Below are 16,851 nucleotides of genomic sequence, written 5' to 3'. Positions count from 1 at the left end.
GATACTCCTGCAAGCGCAGTACCCAACGGACGAGGCGTTCAGACAAGTTTTTCAGGGACGACAACCAACAGAGAGCATGGTGGTCGGTCACAATTGTGAAATGGCGGCCGTAGAGATAGGGTCGAAAATTTTGTAATAATCATACGATAGCGAGGCATTCCTGTTCTGTAATTGTCTAGTTGCGCTCAGCAGGAGAAAGAGCACGACTTGCATAAGCCACGACTTGCTCTTTAGACTTGATTCCGCTGCAGCAGGACAGGAATTTCATGCCCACTGGCATCAGTGTGTAGAATAGTAGGGGCGGTTGCATCGAAATGACGCAGCACGGGCCCTGACGTGAGAAATCGTTTGAGTTTCTGGAAGGCGGCTTCACAGTCGTCCGACCACACAAAGGACACGCTCGAATTAAGTCAGAAGTTTGTGTAGAGGAGCGGCGATGGTGGCGAAGTCACGGACAAAGCGGCGGAAATAGGACGCTATTCCTAGAAAACTGCGTAGTTCTTCAAGTGTGGTTGGTGGCGGAAATTGCAGCACTGCAGCGATGTTATTGGGATCAGGCTGGATGCCATGCTTACTGACGACGTGGCCCAATACTTTAATGCTTCGGCTTGCAAAGCGACACTTTTTAGTATTGAGTTGGAGACCAGCCTTTGCTAGACACGCGAGAACTTGGTCGAGACGTTGTAGGTGCTGGGAGAAACTCGACGAAAAAATTACAATGTCGTCCAAGTAACAAAGGCAGGTCTTCCATTTTAAGCCACGGAGTACTGTATCTATCATACTTTCAAACGTAGCTGGTGCGTCACAAGTCCAAAAGGCATCACGTTAAATTCGAAAAGGCCATCAGGTGTAGCAAACGCAGTCTTTTTTTTATCAGGCTCATGCATTGGAGTATGCCAATATCCGGAGCATAAGTCGAGGCTCGAAAAGTACTCGACACCTTGTAAGGTATCCAAAGCATCGTCGATACGAGGCATTCGATAAACATCCTTACAGGTAATTTTGTTTAGCGGCCTATACTCGATGAAAAAGCGCACAGAATCATGCTCTTTTTAACAAGCCCAACAGCAGAAGACCAAAGGCTTGCTGAAGGCCTTATAATGTTGCGTCTCAGCATGTCGCTCGCTTGTTTGTCTATAACTTTTCGCTCCGAAGGTGACACACGGTACGGGTGACGGCGAATGATGCGAGAGCCGCCTGTTTCAATTCGATGAGTAATTACAGTGGTCTGACTCAGGCCTCGCGAAGAAACGTCAAAACAAGCTTCATGCTCCATTAAAATTGTGAGGAGTGCATTGGTCTGGGCCGGATTGAGATCTGCACTCAAGGTGGCCTTTATAGCACTAGTGTGGCCTCCTGCGAGCGTACAATGCGTGGAAGACGTGGCAGGTGATACACTGACGACACATAACGGTGCAGCGTCGGCCAGCTTGGCGACAGTAGACCCTTTCGGCAGTAGTAGTGACTCAGGAGTTGTATTAAAGGCTGTGAGGCTGGTATAGCCACTCGAGAACCCGACCAAGCAAGAAGTGATGACGAGTTCCCGAGAAATGCAACGCTGAGAAGGTACAACCAATGCGTCTCCGTCGACAATGTCTGTTGACTCGACGGTAAGAATACGTTCTTCGTCTGGTGGGATAATAAAATCCGCTACTGCAATGAGGTTGGAACAGGGGTAATCGAAACCGGGATAAGTCTCGGTGTCGCTTATCTGAATCCTTGGGTCACCGCACGAAATTAGTGCAGAAGCAGCGGACAGGAAGTCCCATCCTAATATCACCTGATGAGCGCACGTCGAAATCACCGCAAGTTGTACATGATGACGAATACCGTCTATCAGAACGCGATGCTGTGCACTGTCTGGTAGGATAGATGGGGACGTCATTGGCACCACATAGAACCGGACCAACATACGGCGTTTGCACTTTTCGCAGACGGAAGCACAGTTCACGATGGTTAACAGAAATCGCGGCTCCAGAATCTACAAGGGCGTCGACATGAACACCTTCCAAACAAACCGGAAGTAAATTGGCGGGGTGAGCAGGATGAATTGGGAAATTTCGATACGATGCAGTTTCTCCTCCAAAAACTGCAGCCTCTACTTTTCCGAACGGGTGTCCATACCTATGAGAAGCAGTATGCAAGGCCGATGAGGAACGGTGGTAAGGTGAAGGAGAGCGACCCCGGGGCGAGCGGGAAGCTGGAGCTATGTCCTGGGAAGGTGAAGGAGAACGACCAGAAGCGATTGTGTACGGTCCGGGAACACAGGAATCTAACCCAGGTGTCCTGTCTCGCTCAAAGGTGGCGTAGCCTCGCCTTTCATCTTGCTGACGCCGACGGCAGTAGCGAGAAATGTGGCCGCGAATACAGCAGTAGAAACAAACAGGGTGGGACGACCTCCACGGAGAGTAGTGCGGCTGGGCAGGAGTATCCGCTGCCAGTGAAGCTAAGGGGTCGCGGTAAGCTTCTGCAGGTGAACACTGAACGGTCGAGGGAGGCCGGGAAGCAATTTCGGCATAACTTTGCGGACGAAATGGTCCAGTAGAATTGTCAATTTCGGTGTTTGTCATCGACGCCAGTTCGTCCGTGATGATGTCACGCAGTCCAGAAGGAGCGGGGCGAACGGTTGCAAGCGTCGCAGGTCCAGAAAGATGTCCGCGAATTTCCTCCCTGATGAGAGTACGTATCAGCGCTAGCAACTCAGCATCACCGTTGAGACGAGTGTTGCAAGAGGCGCGTGGCAGACGCATGGACTGGAGCGGGTCAAGACGTTGGCATGCTGTGATAATATCACCAACGCTGTTGGGGCTCTGAATGACGAGAGCATTAAAGGCGACGGTGTTTATGCCCTTCAGTATGTGGCGAACGCGGTCAGCTTACGCCATGTCACTCTGTGCGCGGTGGCAGAGAGCGAGGACGTCCTTAGTGTAGGATGTATAGGACTCGTCCTGTTCTTGAATGCGCGTTGCCAGCTTCTGTTTCGCGACTGCGGAGCGTCCAGAGGACGTACCGAATATCTGGCGAAATCGCTGGGTGAATGATGGCCAGTCAGAAAAGTTGCTTTCGTGGTTAAATAACCACGTCTTTGCAATTTTGGTGAGGCAAAAAGCGACATACCGCAGCTTGTGCGTGTCATCCCAATGGTTGACGTCGCTTGCTATGTTGTAGTGCCCGAGCCAATGTTCCAAGTCATCGCCGCGGAGGCCGGCAGAAACGGGAGGGTCTCGTTGTTTGGTGTTCACGGTCTAGGTAGGCCCAGCTGGCTGAGCAGAGGTGGTAGTAGCACTGGTGGATGGGTTGGTTTCTGACATCACCGTGTTAGGCGAGAGGAAACGACGACCAGACCAGAGCTCCAGGGGAATGCCTTTGTTTCCGAGCAGCCGCCCGAGACAGTGCCGAAGCACCACACGAGCCAAAAGAAGATGATGAGTCGTATGTACAAATGGCGACGACGATATGCCCAAATAGCGCTCACAGGCCTAACGTTACGAGAGAGGAAGAGGGCGGTGGGGAACAGAGAGCAAACTGGTATAGCCGATATTCTAGCTGATATTAAGAGAAATAAACGGGGCTGGGCAGGCCACGTAATGCGTAGGGTAGACAACCGGTGGACCATTAGAGTTACAGAATGGGTGCCAGGAAAAGGGAAGCGCAGTCGAGGACGGTAGAAAACTATGTGGGGTGATGAAATTTGAAAATTTGCAGGTAGAAATTGAAATCAGGTAGCGCAAGACAGGGGTAATTGGAGATCGCAGGGAGAGGCCGTCGTCTTGCAGTGGACATAAATATAGGCTGATGATATATATGCATATATAAAATGAAGAAAAAATGTTCACACGTTTAACAACAACAAAAATACTATTATTTTACTTACGTTTCGGCCGGTGGTCCGGCCTTCACCGGAGTGAAGGGGAATACGCAAGTCATTTGTTCCCAAAGTGTCGGAAAGTGTCGGAAAGTGAAAAGACACCTGGAAAGGACGTTAGCTCCAACAAAGTGTAAGGAAAAATATATGAAAATAAAAATAAACAACACATGTTCATGGATGGCTGCGATGAATCATCGACGTGGGGGCGTTGCCCTCACCCTCAAAGAAGCGGAAAAAAAGTCCTTTCCATGATGGCGGAAAGAAAAAAAAAACATGTGGGTGGCTGTGTTGAGTCGCCCCTAAGTCAGCGCGTTCCCCAGTCTTGTGGGACAATCATCGTTTAAGATAAGAAGACGACACTCTAGCACAGACATGCCGTGCGAAGGGGGCACGCGACACAATAGCGGCTCCAGACAAAAAAAAAAAAAAAAAAAAGAAGAGAGAGAGAGAGAGAGAGAGAGAGCGGAAATGCGGACGTGTCAGCGCGAAGCACGACCGTTTTGCATGCGTCGCGGTTAGATTACAAGGAATTTACATTCGACTATAACCACATTCTTCTCATCAGAAGGCAAGGACGTGGGTTTACCGGTGCTTTCAATAATACCCGAGGTGGTGGCATTAAACTTATAGATAAGAGAGGGCTCGCGAATTTGCCGGTCGTGGTGTGAGCCACAGCCTGATTCCAATATTTTGCTTTTCAGTAACTGAAAGAATGACCAGGAAGGTTTACATGTTTGGGTATGGGATGGTTCAAAAGTTATGATGCGGTATTTCTCGAATGTGAACACCCTTCAGAGGTGTAACGTATAACAATTTTCATAATCGAGGATGTAGGTTATCTTACAGTGTAGAGCATTACGCTACTGCGCTGGAACGGCCTAGTGCAACTCGAACCATCAGATACAAAACATTTTAGAGCGAATAGTTTTATTTGGCACTTTTAGCCGTTCTCTTGGTTAGTCGGTAGTCGAACACGGCATTAAAAAACACGGCAATAAATTCGATCGTTCGTTCGTGCTATTTGCTTACATCGAAAATAATCGTCGATGATTTCTGCTCTATTTTTTTTAGGAAGCAATGTCATCATCAGCGTCATCATCATCAGCCTATATTTATGTCCACTGGCAGGACGAAGGCCTCTCCCTGCGATCTCCAATTACCCCTGTCTTGCGTTAGCTGATTCCAAGTTGCGCCTGCAAATTTCCGAACTTTATCACCCCAACTAGTTTTTCGTTCCACCATAAGATTGTACGTTCCACCGCTCTTTGTGCGGTCCTCAACTTGTTCTCGAGGTTCGGAAGCGAGGTCAAAGGAGCCTAAATACGAACCTACCTACTGACCTACGGCAATGTGCCTGGTAATGGTTCAATTAATGCTTCGCATTAAAGAAAATTGGAAAGCGGGCGGGGCAGGGGGGGGGGGGAGGCGGGTGATACCTTTACTCCCGCGCTGTCCGCGGTCGATGTCCTTTGCTTCGTTCTGCTTTTTGTGTGTTTAACAGCGAGAGAAGACTTCTTTTTGTGGCTGGATGGAGAAGCGCCAACGCTGGCGCTTGCTTTGGGATCCGCAGCAACGTCGGTGCCAGGGGGCCTGCGATGCAAAACGTGGTGCCTGGTTTTCAATTATGCGCCCAAGTATCGGCACAGAACGCATCATCATGGCGTGTAAAATCAAAGCGCGACGTGGGGATAGTTGGTTGATGTTTACAGAAGACGGAGAACTGCGCAACAGAAAAAGACAGCGAAAATAAAAACCACCAGGCAAAGGTATTTTAACGAATTATTGCCTTACTTTAAGTACTATGAATGCATATTGGCGTTGCAGTGGGGAGGGGTTTTACGTATATGGGTATACAACGGCTATACAACGTTAGATGCGATAGCTCGGATGGATGGTTGATCAGGATTGCTGGCGCTAGAGCCGGTGAGGTGGTTTCATTTTTATAATCCCGTCATTACATCATGGGGCTCAAGGCATCTTCACGTTTGCGTTCTTTTCAAACAGAGAAAATCTAAAAAAATACTTACTTGGCTAAGTAGATTTGCAATATACTTAAGCAAGGTAATTGCGACTATTATGCTAAACTGGAAAAAATGATTACATCCTGGTAAGATGGTGTGGGAACATTAAGTATCGCATCACCATCTGTCTTCCGCTCTAGCACCTTTTTTGGCACAGAAAAACCTTCCGCTGTCAGCAGGGGCTGACCTATCCGAGATCTGCGAATCTAGCTCAACGCAATATTGGCATTAGAGCCGTCTTGCACATATTCAGCTTTCTATATAGAATCGCGTGAGGTGAGAGCACTGTCACGCAATATTGCCGCACGAAACTACGCTGGTAAGCCTCCAGATTCTGAAAACTCTCAGCAACCACGCACTTACGCTTTGGGTGGGCTTGGCTTGGGAGAGATCCCTGTCGGAGAGGACTTTTTGTCGCTGTCAGTCGGGCTGCCACGGCTACTGCTTCCACCCCGATTGCCTGTCCGGTTACTCGCGCTGTCAAGCTTGGCCTCACCAGACGGACTTCCGCGGCTTCCACTTCCCCCTGGAGAACCTTGTCGGTTGCTACCAATGTTAATCTTCGACTTGCCGGCCGTCAACATCCTCGGTGCTCTTCGTTACGGCACGTGATGTGCACTGAAAGCAATATGCACATTTTGAAGGTGAAGTTTGTTATCACACCTTAATGTTTGTTGGCAAAAAGAATGTCCCAGCTTACGCGGGCAAATATATGAGACCATCGACTAGTCCGAATGAACGAACGAGCGAGCGAGTAACAGTCACCCCCTTTCCTTCTTCCCGCCCATCAACGCAACCATATGTTGCCCGAGAGCACGCGCCCTCTCCCTTGGCGCCTTCCCTCGCCTTCCTGCGACCTTCCACTTCATACCCTTCCTCCTCGCCCAGTGCCGTAACTCGCTTGCGCGAGCTCACGCACGACAGTGTGCCCACAGTTCTCCCCCGCCCCTCTTCACAACTCGGTTGCCTGAGAGGACGCGCCCTGTCCCTCGGCGCTTTTATCTGCTTCCTTCGCCCAAGTTCGACCACCTACCATAATTTACCAGCGACCAACCATGAAAACGGCTCAAAGATCCAAAGATAGCTATCTCCTTTAAAAAAACGGCTACGAGGTACGAGCTGGGATCAACGCTGTTAGTAGTCGCTTTGGGCGAACTTGCGACGCATAGAGTTTCTCACTATAACACCTAGAGGGTAAACTGGCGCCACTGTCTATGCGAGTTTTTTAGAGGGCAGCCGTGCCCTCATGGGAATGACGGGATATGCGTCTGCGAGGCTTGTGTTGGCTGGTGTTGTACGAGGCTTCGTCTAAAATGTGGATATGGCTACACAAATAACGCGTTCTTAAAATGAAATCTACATAAAAGGCTTTCATTCAGCCATATTACATCTCTCAATAAAGTTTACTTACCTACAATGCGGCATCACGCGATGAAAAGCAAGAACAGACGAAAAGTTGTTCCAAAGCGAGCGAGTATCTTGTCGTCTGCCCTCCAACTTTAGCGGCCAGCTGATACTTTTTACGTGTCATAGAATTTTGCATCCAATAGTATGTCATCAAAATTAAACAAAACATGTTTTTGTGTAATAATAAAGCTTAAGCAGTTTCTTACGTGCTGTTTTAGCAGGAAATGAATCATTGTGACAGACGGAACGGTGCTAGCCAGGTGCGTCTTCAAGGCGTTCTGGCTCTCCAAGAACGATGCCAATCCGAATCCACAATATACCGGCATTCCCTTGCATACCACAGCGCAGCAGCGCATTTCCCTCTAGGTTTTATAGTGTGAAACTGTATGTTGCGACGTTTTCACAGCGGAGCTGTTTGAGCCAGCCGTAAATGTGTGCCGCCTGCCACTGCGTCGCCTAGCAACAACCTCGCGGAGCATCGCGCGCTATGCCAATTTCCTCTAGGTGGCATTGGCTATGCTCGGGAGAGAGAAAGAGAAAAGGAGAGCGAGAGAGAGTGCGCGCGTCGCGCGCTATGCCAACACCACTTAGGTGGTGAGCTTAGCCGAGCTGGGGGAGAGAGAGAGCTGAGAGAGAGTGAAACGGAGTATAAAAATAGCATCGCGCAGCATAGCGGATGCGAGGTGGAGAGGAGGAGTGAGGCATGTGGTAGTGGGACGCGTAGAGCTGCTGCCGACGCCGATCGCGTTTCTCGCCACGTTCGCGCCGAACGCGCCTGGTGTCCGTGACTGCAGCCGACACCACTGGCGGCGGCTCAGCAGGTTTAGACCAGACAACTGGACACTAGTTGCTTCCGAAAGACTGAAGCGAGAGCTAGGGAAGCTGAAACCAAGCGTCGCAGAAGAGAACATCCCGAGCTTAGATTGAGGGAAGCCGAGAGTTCGCGTAGGCGAAGAAATGAAGATACGGAGGCTTGTGAACGTGGCCGGTTGAATTCATCGCAATACTACGCAGAACATCGCGAAGAAATCCTGAGCGCCAGCAAACTAAGTGTGTGGTTTGCCACTACTTTACTAGGCTTTCCCCAGCTCCGCTGGTTTCTGGTGTTTTGCGGTAGTAGAGCCACAAATAATTTTTTCTTTTAAGGGTTATTTATTGAACCAAAATATTTATAGCTAAACAATAAATATGTGTATAACTGCGTGAGCTCTAATGTTTATGTGCGATGCAGTTGAAAACATCATATTAAATAGTTCACTTCAATAAATATTTACTATTTATTTTTCTCGCGTTTCAAAGCTGTGCCGGTAAACGCAAACAAGGATACAAAGTGAGCACGCGCACCGATGCGCCTTGAGTGCAAGATAGCAGCCTTCTCGAAATTAATTTCAAATAACTACTCAGTGGCTGACTTGGCGACCACGAAGCGCGTTACGCTGCATGCTTGAGCAGCACGCACTGGTTTAGGGCGGCGATAAGCAGTACTGTTGATGTGAAAGAAAATGCACCACATGAGCATTTTTACTGATTTGAGCTTTTACGCCGACGCCTTGTCAGTTTTACGCGATCTTGAAGTCACCCGTTGAACAGAGTTAGCTCATTGAAATTACTTTTCAGAGCGCTGCTGTCGCGCGTTGCAGGCACGCGGACCTGCAATTATATTGCATTCTTTTGCGCTTACAAACGTGAAAACGCAAGGGAGACTAGCAACCTGGAAACTACTGAAAGTGTTCTTTTTTCCCAATGCGATGTACAATTTGGCATTCATGCTTACATATTATACAAGTACTGCTATGCAGTTTATTGACGGTTTGCGGGTAGCCCAATCACGTCGTGTCCACCGCAGAGAGAAGGCGAGCAGTTCCAGCCAAGCGCCAGCGCGAGGGAGGCATCGACACCATTTCTCGGGTCTTTGTGTTGCCTCACTTCAGGAGCCAAGCGGCCGCAACGACGCAGATCTCAAAGAAAAGCTGTCAGGGAGACCCTTTGTCATTACGGCACTATAGTTTTGTGCTCTCTTCGGCCTGTGTACTGTCTTACATTCGCTCGAGCATATAATCAGTAAACCGCGACAGCACGCCTTACAAATTTAGTCTGAGACAGCAAGTTTCATAAATAAGCAACCAAGTCTTCTGGTGGGACCAAGTTCAAGTTTATTGAGGTTTTATTCATAAGAATAAATAAAAGTGACCACAAGCCTTCGCGCGTTCTCTAATACGCTACCTGACTAGACAATTTTTCATTGAACCCTCGACTAAACAGGAAGTCTCGTTTCGTCAACGACCCCTAGCACGCGAAACATTCTCATTACTATCCGTTTATCCTGACCACGTTACCATCACCCAAAGCCTTGTGGGTGCGACTTGTGAGCGAAGCAGTCTACGTTTATGGCCCAAACATTTACTCACCTTCCGAAGGCTCCAGCTGACGAACACAGTGGACTGTTTGTAGTGCAAGAGGATTGATGCAAGCGGCAGGTAGCTGACGCGGTAGCTACGATGCGACAGGAAAATAAGGAAAGAGGAGGATTGTGTGCAATAATATCCTAAAGTGCCGCAAAATTCTTTGGGACGAACCTCACCAGCAAAACGCCTAGATCGGAGGTCCTCTTCTTCGTCTTCTCTTCCTTTCCGCTTCGTGCTTTGATTCCCATGCATAAAGTGTACTATGACAAGCAATCATTAACATACACTAGAGGCTCTTTACGTACGGTTCTACTTGCGAAAGAGGCGTTTGATCTTTTATGGAGTTGATATTATGCAAAGAAACGTTTTTGTCAATAGAGCCTGAACTTGAATCGAATTGAGATTGTATATTGTGATACATTGCCTGCTCACACAATATAACACCATAATATTATACAATATACTAGATTCATAAAGGAGGAAGCGACCAAATACTGCACCAGGGCGGCCTATTCATGTTATGAAGATACAGTGTTTTTTTGACGGAGTGTCTTGTTCATAAAATTAAATATTTGCATGCGTAAGTTGGAATCAGCTGGCGCCAAGCAGGAGTATTTGGAGATCGCTAGGATCCTACTGTGGGCATAAAGAGGCTGCTGCTGCTGCTGCTGCTGATGCTAGAGGATGAATATCCAGTATATTGTATATAGGACCACAAAACAGGAACGCAAACGGTACATGTCTGAATAATCATTATCAACAACATCGATGAGACAAAGATGCAGGTATGCACATGCAACCATTAGACATGCATCAAGAGGAATCTTTCGCAATATACTTAGACATATAATATAGCCGGCAGACTAATAATAATAATAATACTACTAATACTAATACTAATAATAATAATAATAATAATAATAATAAGAAGAATAAGAATAAGAATAAGAAGAAGAAGAAGAAAAAGCTAAGCTCAAAGATTAAAACATAGAAGAAGGAATGGTTACCCTAAAAACCTTTGGCATCAAGAAAAAATTCAGCAGAACCCATCTCACAATGAGTGTCTCGACGGTAATGCGCTTAGAATTGAAGCAATGTAGCGACACAGCTTATTGCCACCGTCGAAACCCTTTAAAAGTGAGGCGACTACTGCTGTGGGATTACTCTGTCGGTGTTCCTTGCGAACACTCGGCGCCCTCTGGCGGTGCTACCAGAGCATGGCCTCCGAAATGCATGGCGCGCCGGTGAGTGGCGCTGTGAAACGCGTCACGCGATAATCGGGCTCCTGTGTCGCACTTCTTTCTGAACACGCGGCGCCTTATGCGGCGTTGCCGCGAAGTTCCCGCGTGACCTCCGAGACGAGGGGCGTGGCGCGCCGGTGCGTGCGAACGCTGAGTATCGTTCCCTCTCTGGCCGCACACTGAGTGGCAGATACTCGGTGACTCGAGTTGATGAGGGGTTCACTTAAGAGCGAAACATGCCCCGTGTATTCATGGCGCAGCTCGCTAAAGGCGTTGGCGTAAAAGACGTTCATAGTAAAGCGACACACGCCCAGTGCTTTTGTAGCGAAGCTTGCTAAAGCGTCGGGCTGTTGTCCTTGAGAAGCCCATGTGAAGTGGCTTCGATTCTGCCTAACACGGGATAAAGTTCACATTCTTTCTAATGATGAATTGGTTTGGTAGTATTAAATAGCCCAATGACAAAATAGGCTAGTCTAAATGCGCCGGGCTCTTCTCCCGCTGTACTTTTGCTACTACGCTTGCTTTCTTTGTGGTGCTTCCCATTGCGCAAGCTGCCCCATCTTTCGGCACCGCTGTAAAGTCCAAGTTCAGGGAGGTTTCGATTCCGCGAAGCACTGGGGAAATTAAAGGGGATCTCTTTTTTATTGTAATGTGGCACATTATCAGTGGCAATTACCTAGTTACCGAAGTTGGCGTCAAAGACGCTTACGGAAAGTGACACACACCTGCTTGCCCTTACCCAGTGATCCAAGTTGTTATAAAAGAGGTTATAAAAGGTGTTATAAAAGCAGCACAAATCGAGAAGCACGTACCCAGTCCCGCATCCCCCAGTGACCCATGTCGGAGACAAAGGTTATTTTAAGAGTGACATATAAGTACACTCGAACTCTGTTCCCTCAGCGCAGCAGCCAGACACCCTCCCCATTTGACCATGGACTACCTGGAGACTCAGGTTTGCGGGAAAATGGCTACAGACATAGATAGATAGATAGATAGATAGATAGATAGATAAAATTATCTCTCGGAAAGTACGTGAAGTACCATAATATTGCTAATCGCATTAATATTAGAGTAACTTTTAATGCGAAGCTTTCTCCGCCTCTCCTCCACACTTTGCGAGTGCTGGTGTGTTGCCAAATATACAACTTGGGCCAGCCGGTATGCGTGACTGGGCACGTGTCTTTATGTGCGTGCGCGAGCAGTCAACTTGGGCCACACGGTATGTGCAACTAGCTATGTGTTGCGGGCTATGTGTCCGAATAGACATTTTGGCCATTCTCCGTCAATCCCCCAGAATGAGTATGTGCCACTGGTAGTTGCCCGAATCGACAAGTAAAACAAGAAGTGAAGACGTCGGCAGCATAGGCAGTTCAATGTGGAGAACTAAGTAAAGGGGTCAAGTTGAAACCATAGTCCGAGTGTGAAAGAAGCCCACGAATACACGCAGAATTGCCGCACGACTGGCCGCTCGAGGCACATTGCGTGTATTCGCGGGCTTCTTTCATGCTCGGAAAAACACTTTTATGTAGCACGTATTGAGCAACAGAAAGCTGTATCGGGAGTTTTTCATGTTGCTCTACAACTTTCTCATTGACACTTTGATAATTAGGACAGTACTTCTCTAGTTAGATAATTAATTACCATTACGTAATCAAATCTCAGTAACGAAAAAAATACTGGCGTCTACTCCACTGTACTGGAAACAATACGCACTAGGTTTGCTTTGCGTAACGCCGTTCCTATTTTTTAAAATCGTGCTGCGTGATAGCTGGGACACCCTGTAGATAGTACCAACCTTATAACACAACCTTTGTCCGTAAAGTTCCGAGACTGAGTACATTAGAAAAAATGCGTTTAACACTGAAATCATGTGTGCAGCACCCCTTCGAAATAGTCTCCCTTGCAGTCTATACACAGCTTCCAACGCTTCTTGAGGTCTTGGAAACACCTGGAAAACGCTTCTTTTGGCAGGGCTGTCAGCTCCTTTGTCGTGGCGTCTTAAATGGCCTCCACGCTCCCCATCCAGCGACCTTTTAGGGCTCTCTTCACACGAGGAAACAGGAAGAAATCGCATGGGAAGAGGTCAGGCGAGTATGGCGGATGGGGAAGTACAGTAATGCTGTGCTTTGCGAGAAATTTTGTCACGCTGAGAGCAGTACGTGTGCGGCCTTGCGTTATCGTGAAGAAGGCTGCATTGTCCAAATGCCCATAAGTCAGGGCGACGGCGTCGCAGTGCATGTGTTGGAGCACGCGGATATAAACTCCTGATTCACCATCGGCCCTTGTGGGACGAACTGATGGGGCTTCAGCACCTCCCCCCCCCCCCCCCCCCCCCGCCCCCGAATTTTTTCGTGCTGTCATACAACGCCGACCAAAAGAAGCACCGGCGACGGGAATCATTCTGAATTTCGTCTACAATGTCTTTTTCACGCTCGACAAGACATTTCGGCCCGAACATTGCGAACTCGGGATGGATTTCATGACCAGGCCCCTGCACCTGGAGTCACATAACGCAAGGAGCTCGGTCCAAGCACAAAATTTCAAGAGCTTTTCGATGGCGAGTGGGCGCGTCGCGGCATCTCGCGGCGGCCGCGGAATCTAGGGAGCACATAGATTTCAATTTCGAAACCTTATGCGTATAAAGTTCTCATAAACTTTAGACGCGAAAGATGCACTGACATTTCCAAAGGCGTGCTTTAGATTTTCAATTCCGGAACTTTGTGGGTTTATAGTTCTTAGTATTTTCGGCCAACATACGTGCACTGATGCCCTCGTGTCGAAGCCGTTCAAGAAATGGAAGCACGCGCTCGAAATCTTCCACACACACAAAAATACTAAATATCATTGTGACTGTCAGCTGGCAACAGATAATTTTCTCCAAACATTTTCAGGAAGCGCGCCCAATGTGGTCGATCAGCTGGACCAAATAAGACAAAACAGAAAAAGTTAACGGCCTATTATTGAGACAGTTCTTTTTTGCGGTCGACAAGGTCTGGCTCTCCGGGGCCATAGGGACAGTGGTCCTATGAATTTCAGCAAAGCCTCCGCTGAAAATACTGGTATTTTCAGAGCCCTTCTTTGCATGCGAGCTGATTGCGGAGATACAGATCTGAAGAACCATTTGGAAAGTTGCCCCAGTAATGCCTCGTATTTAAGCCCAGATGTACAAAACCAAATTATAGAAATTTGTGGTGAAATTATCAAAGAAAGCCTAGTTGCAAACGTAAACGCTGCAGGCCACTTCTCCGTACTTGCTGACGAAACGACGGATATTGCTGGAATCGAACAGCTTTCTGTTTGTGCAAGGTGCCTAAACAAGGATGACAATGACATCGAAGAAGTGTTTTTACATTTGGTGCCAATGCACGACCAAAGTGGCAGGAACGTCGCCGACACCATTATAAAATTTGTGCATGACCTTGGAATGAACATGCATCATCTTCGTGGCCAACGTTATGATGGTGCCAGCTCGATGACTGGTAAAACGAATGGAGTGCAAGCTGTCGTTCACCAGAAAAATCCAGCCGCACTACACGCACATTGCACCAGCCACACCCTCAACCTAGTTCACTGTGTGGCGTGCTTCATCACAGAACTTACGAAACTCTTTTGAAACGCTGAAGACAACGCCGCACTTTTTCCGCAAATCTCCTAACCGCTCACACGTTTTACTAGAAATGATAAGTTTGATGTTTCCTGAGTCCACAAGGCAGGGAGTTTTGTTATTATGTAAAACGCGCTAGGTGGAAAAGCACGATGCACTTTTAATTTGTGAATCTGTTTGAACAGGTGATCGCGGCCCTAGAGGAGATAAAATTTTATGGCAGTTATGAAAGTCCTGTTCAGACAAATAATCTAGCGTTGACACTTTTATCACCCTCATTCCTTGCGAGTCTGCATGTGGCGGAGCATGTGTTAGCGGTGACTCTGCCTCTGTCAAAGAACCTGCAGATCAGGAACATCGACGTCAGCGCCGCCATTGACGACATAGATGTGGTACAGCAGGTGATTGAAAATGACAGCAAGAATGCGACTGCTTAATTCTCAAAAATATTTGCACAAGTACAAGAACTGGCAAAAAAAAAAGACTGGATGTGGAAATCACCAGCCGACGAACCGGTGTCCGACAACAGGATCGCGGGAGCGTTGCATCAGAAAATGGAGAGGAATACTTCCGTAGAACTGTGTTCATTCCATTTATGGTCCACGTATTAGCACAGTTCAATCAATCAATCAATCAATCAATCAATCATTCAGTCAATCAATTTATTTGGCATTTATTACAGCATCTCCACATAACAAAGGCGAGGACAAGAACAAAAAGCTGCTAAGTAGCAGCTTTTAACTGCCTTTTACACCTAAGTTACACCTAAGTTACACCAACGGTTCGAAAAGCACAGGACAATTTTCAAAGCACTTTTCTGTAATTGTACCATCCGCAATACACCACCATTGCAAGATGCTCGAGAGAAAGGAGCAGAAAATTTCCCCATCGTTTTTGCGCAGACGTGGATGCGAAGGCTGCTTTGGGAGAACTGTCACTATGGTGGACAAAGTTGGTAAACAAAGCAGCAAGCCAGCGCCCCAGCACAGGAACAGATGCCCTCTCTCATTGCGACTGCAGGTTCTATCCAAATGTGTACAAACTGCTGCAGCTTCTAGTCACCCTTCAAGTGACCATTGCCAGCACAGTGAGAATATTTTCAAACATGAGATTACTAAAAAACTACTTGCGCTCTGCAATGTCTGAGGAACGCATGGTTGGGCTGGCGGTTCTATACGACCACAGAGACGTCAGCATCAACGTGTCTGATGTCATTGACCGCTAAGCTTCCCCGCCGGTCGATGTTTGTCCTTTAGATAGCGAAGCAGCAAAAATCAATGCATGTAAAAAGCTCCGTTCCTTCAGGTCCATAAACGCGTAATTATGAAAACGTATAACTGTTCATTAGCTTTTAAAACCACAGAAAATTTCGCCGTTTAGTGTGACAGTTAGCATCATGATGAAACTTATCATGCGAATGCGAAAATTACAAGGACATCAATAGCCAATTTTGACCGACCTGGCTCACTGAAAACCTGGCCCAAGCGGCGTTTCCCAACAAAGATAGTCGAATATTGGGCAGTTCAACTTGCCGCATCATCTGAGGCTTTCGTTTGTACTTTTCTTTAATATTTAGCTACCTGTTTTTACATCTTCTTTTGAACCCAAACAATCATCATCATCATAATCAGCCTATATTTGTGTTCACTGCACGTCATAAACCGAAACAATACCCTTCTTTAACGTTGCGTGCAGAATAATTGCTTTGCAGGCAGTTAAAATAGACATTTTAGTATTGATTTATGCATCTTCGTCTATTATTCTACCCATATGGTGCTATCGCGACCACAGCATGGCCTAAGTACATATCTCGATTTCTGCGATCATAGTTTTGTTCTTGCATGGAGCTATGCTTGTCTTTTTATGCGTAAAGTATACTATCTGTGATTGCGCAACATGTTTATTTGCCTTGTTTGAAGCATTAAATACAATGACGTTTGCTTAGATACGTATATTTATTGGAGACTTTACGTATATTTAAATATCTTGTTGTGAGGTTTTGTGCATACAAGCATTGAACTTTGTTTCCAGCGACAATTTTTTGCCCTTAATCAAGCTGTATCTTCGAATTTGTATGTTCCATTGGATTTTCGCATTTCTAATGTATATTTTGCAGAGCTCCTGCTTTTTATATGTACTCTGTGTTGCGACTATACTTTCGGTACAATTACTCACAATACACGACCGGTAACAGCTGCTCCTGCGCAATACATTGGAACGAAGGACAACGTCACTGATGTTTTTCTCTGGCCGTAGCATATGTAGTACAAAAATATAAGCAAGGTTCTTGAATAAGAAAGATTTA

Source organism: Dermacentor silvarum, chromosome 10 (assembly GCF_013339745.2).
Source record: "Dermacentor silvarum isolate Dsil-2018 chromosome 10, BIME_Dsil_1.4, whole genome shotgun sequence".
Taxonomy (NCBI): domain Eukaryota; kingdom Metazoa; phylum Arthropoda; class Arachnida; order Ixodida; family Ixodidae; genus Dermacentor; species Dermacentor silvarum.
This window is presented reverse-complemented; position numbering follows the sequence as displayed.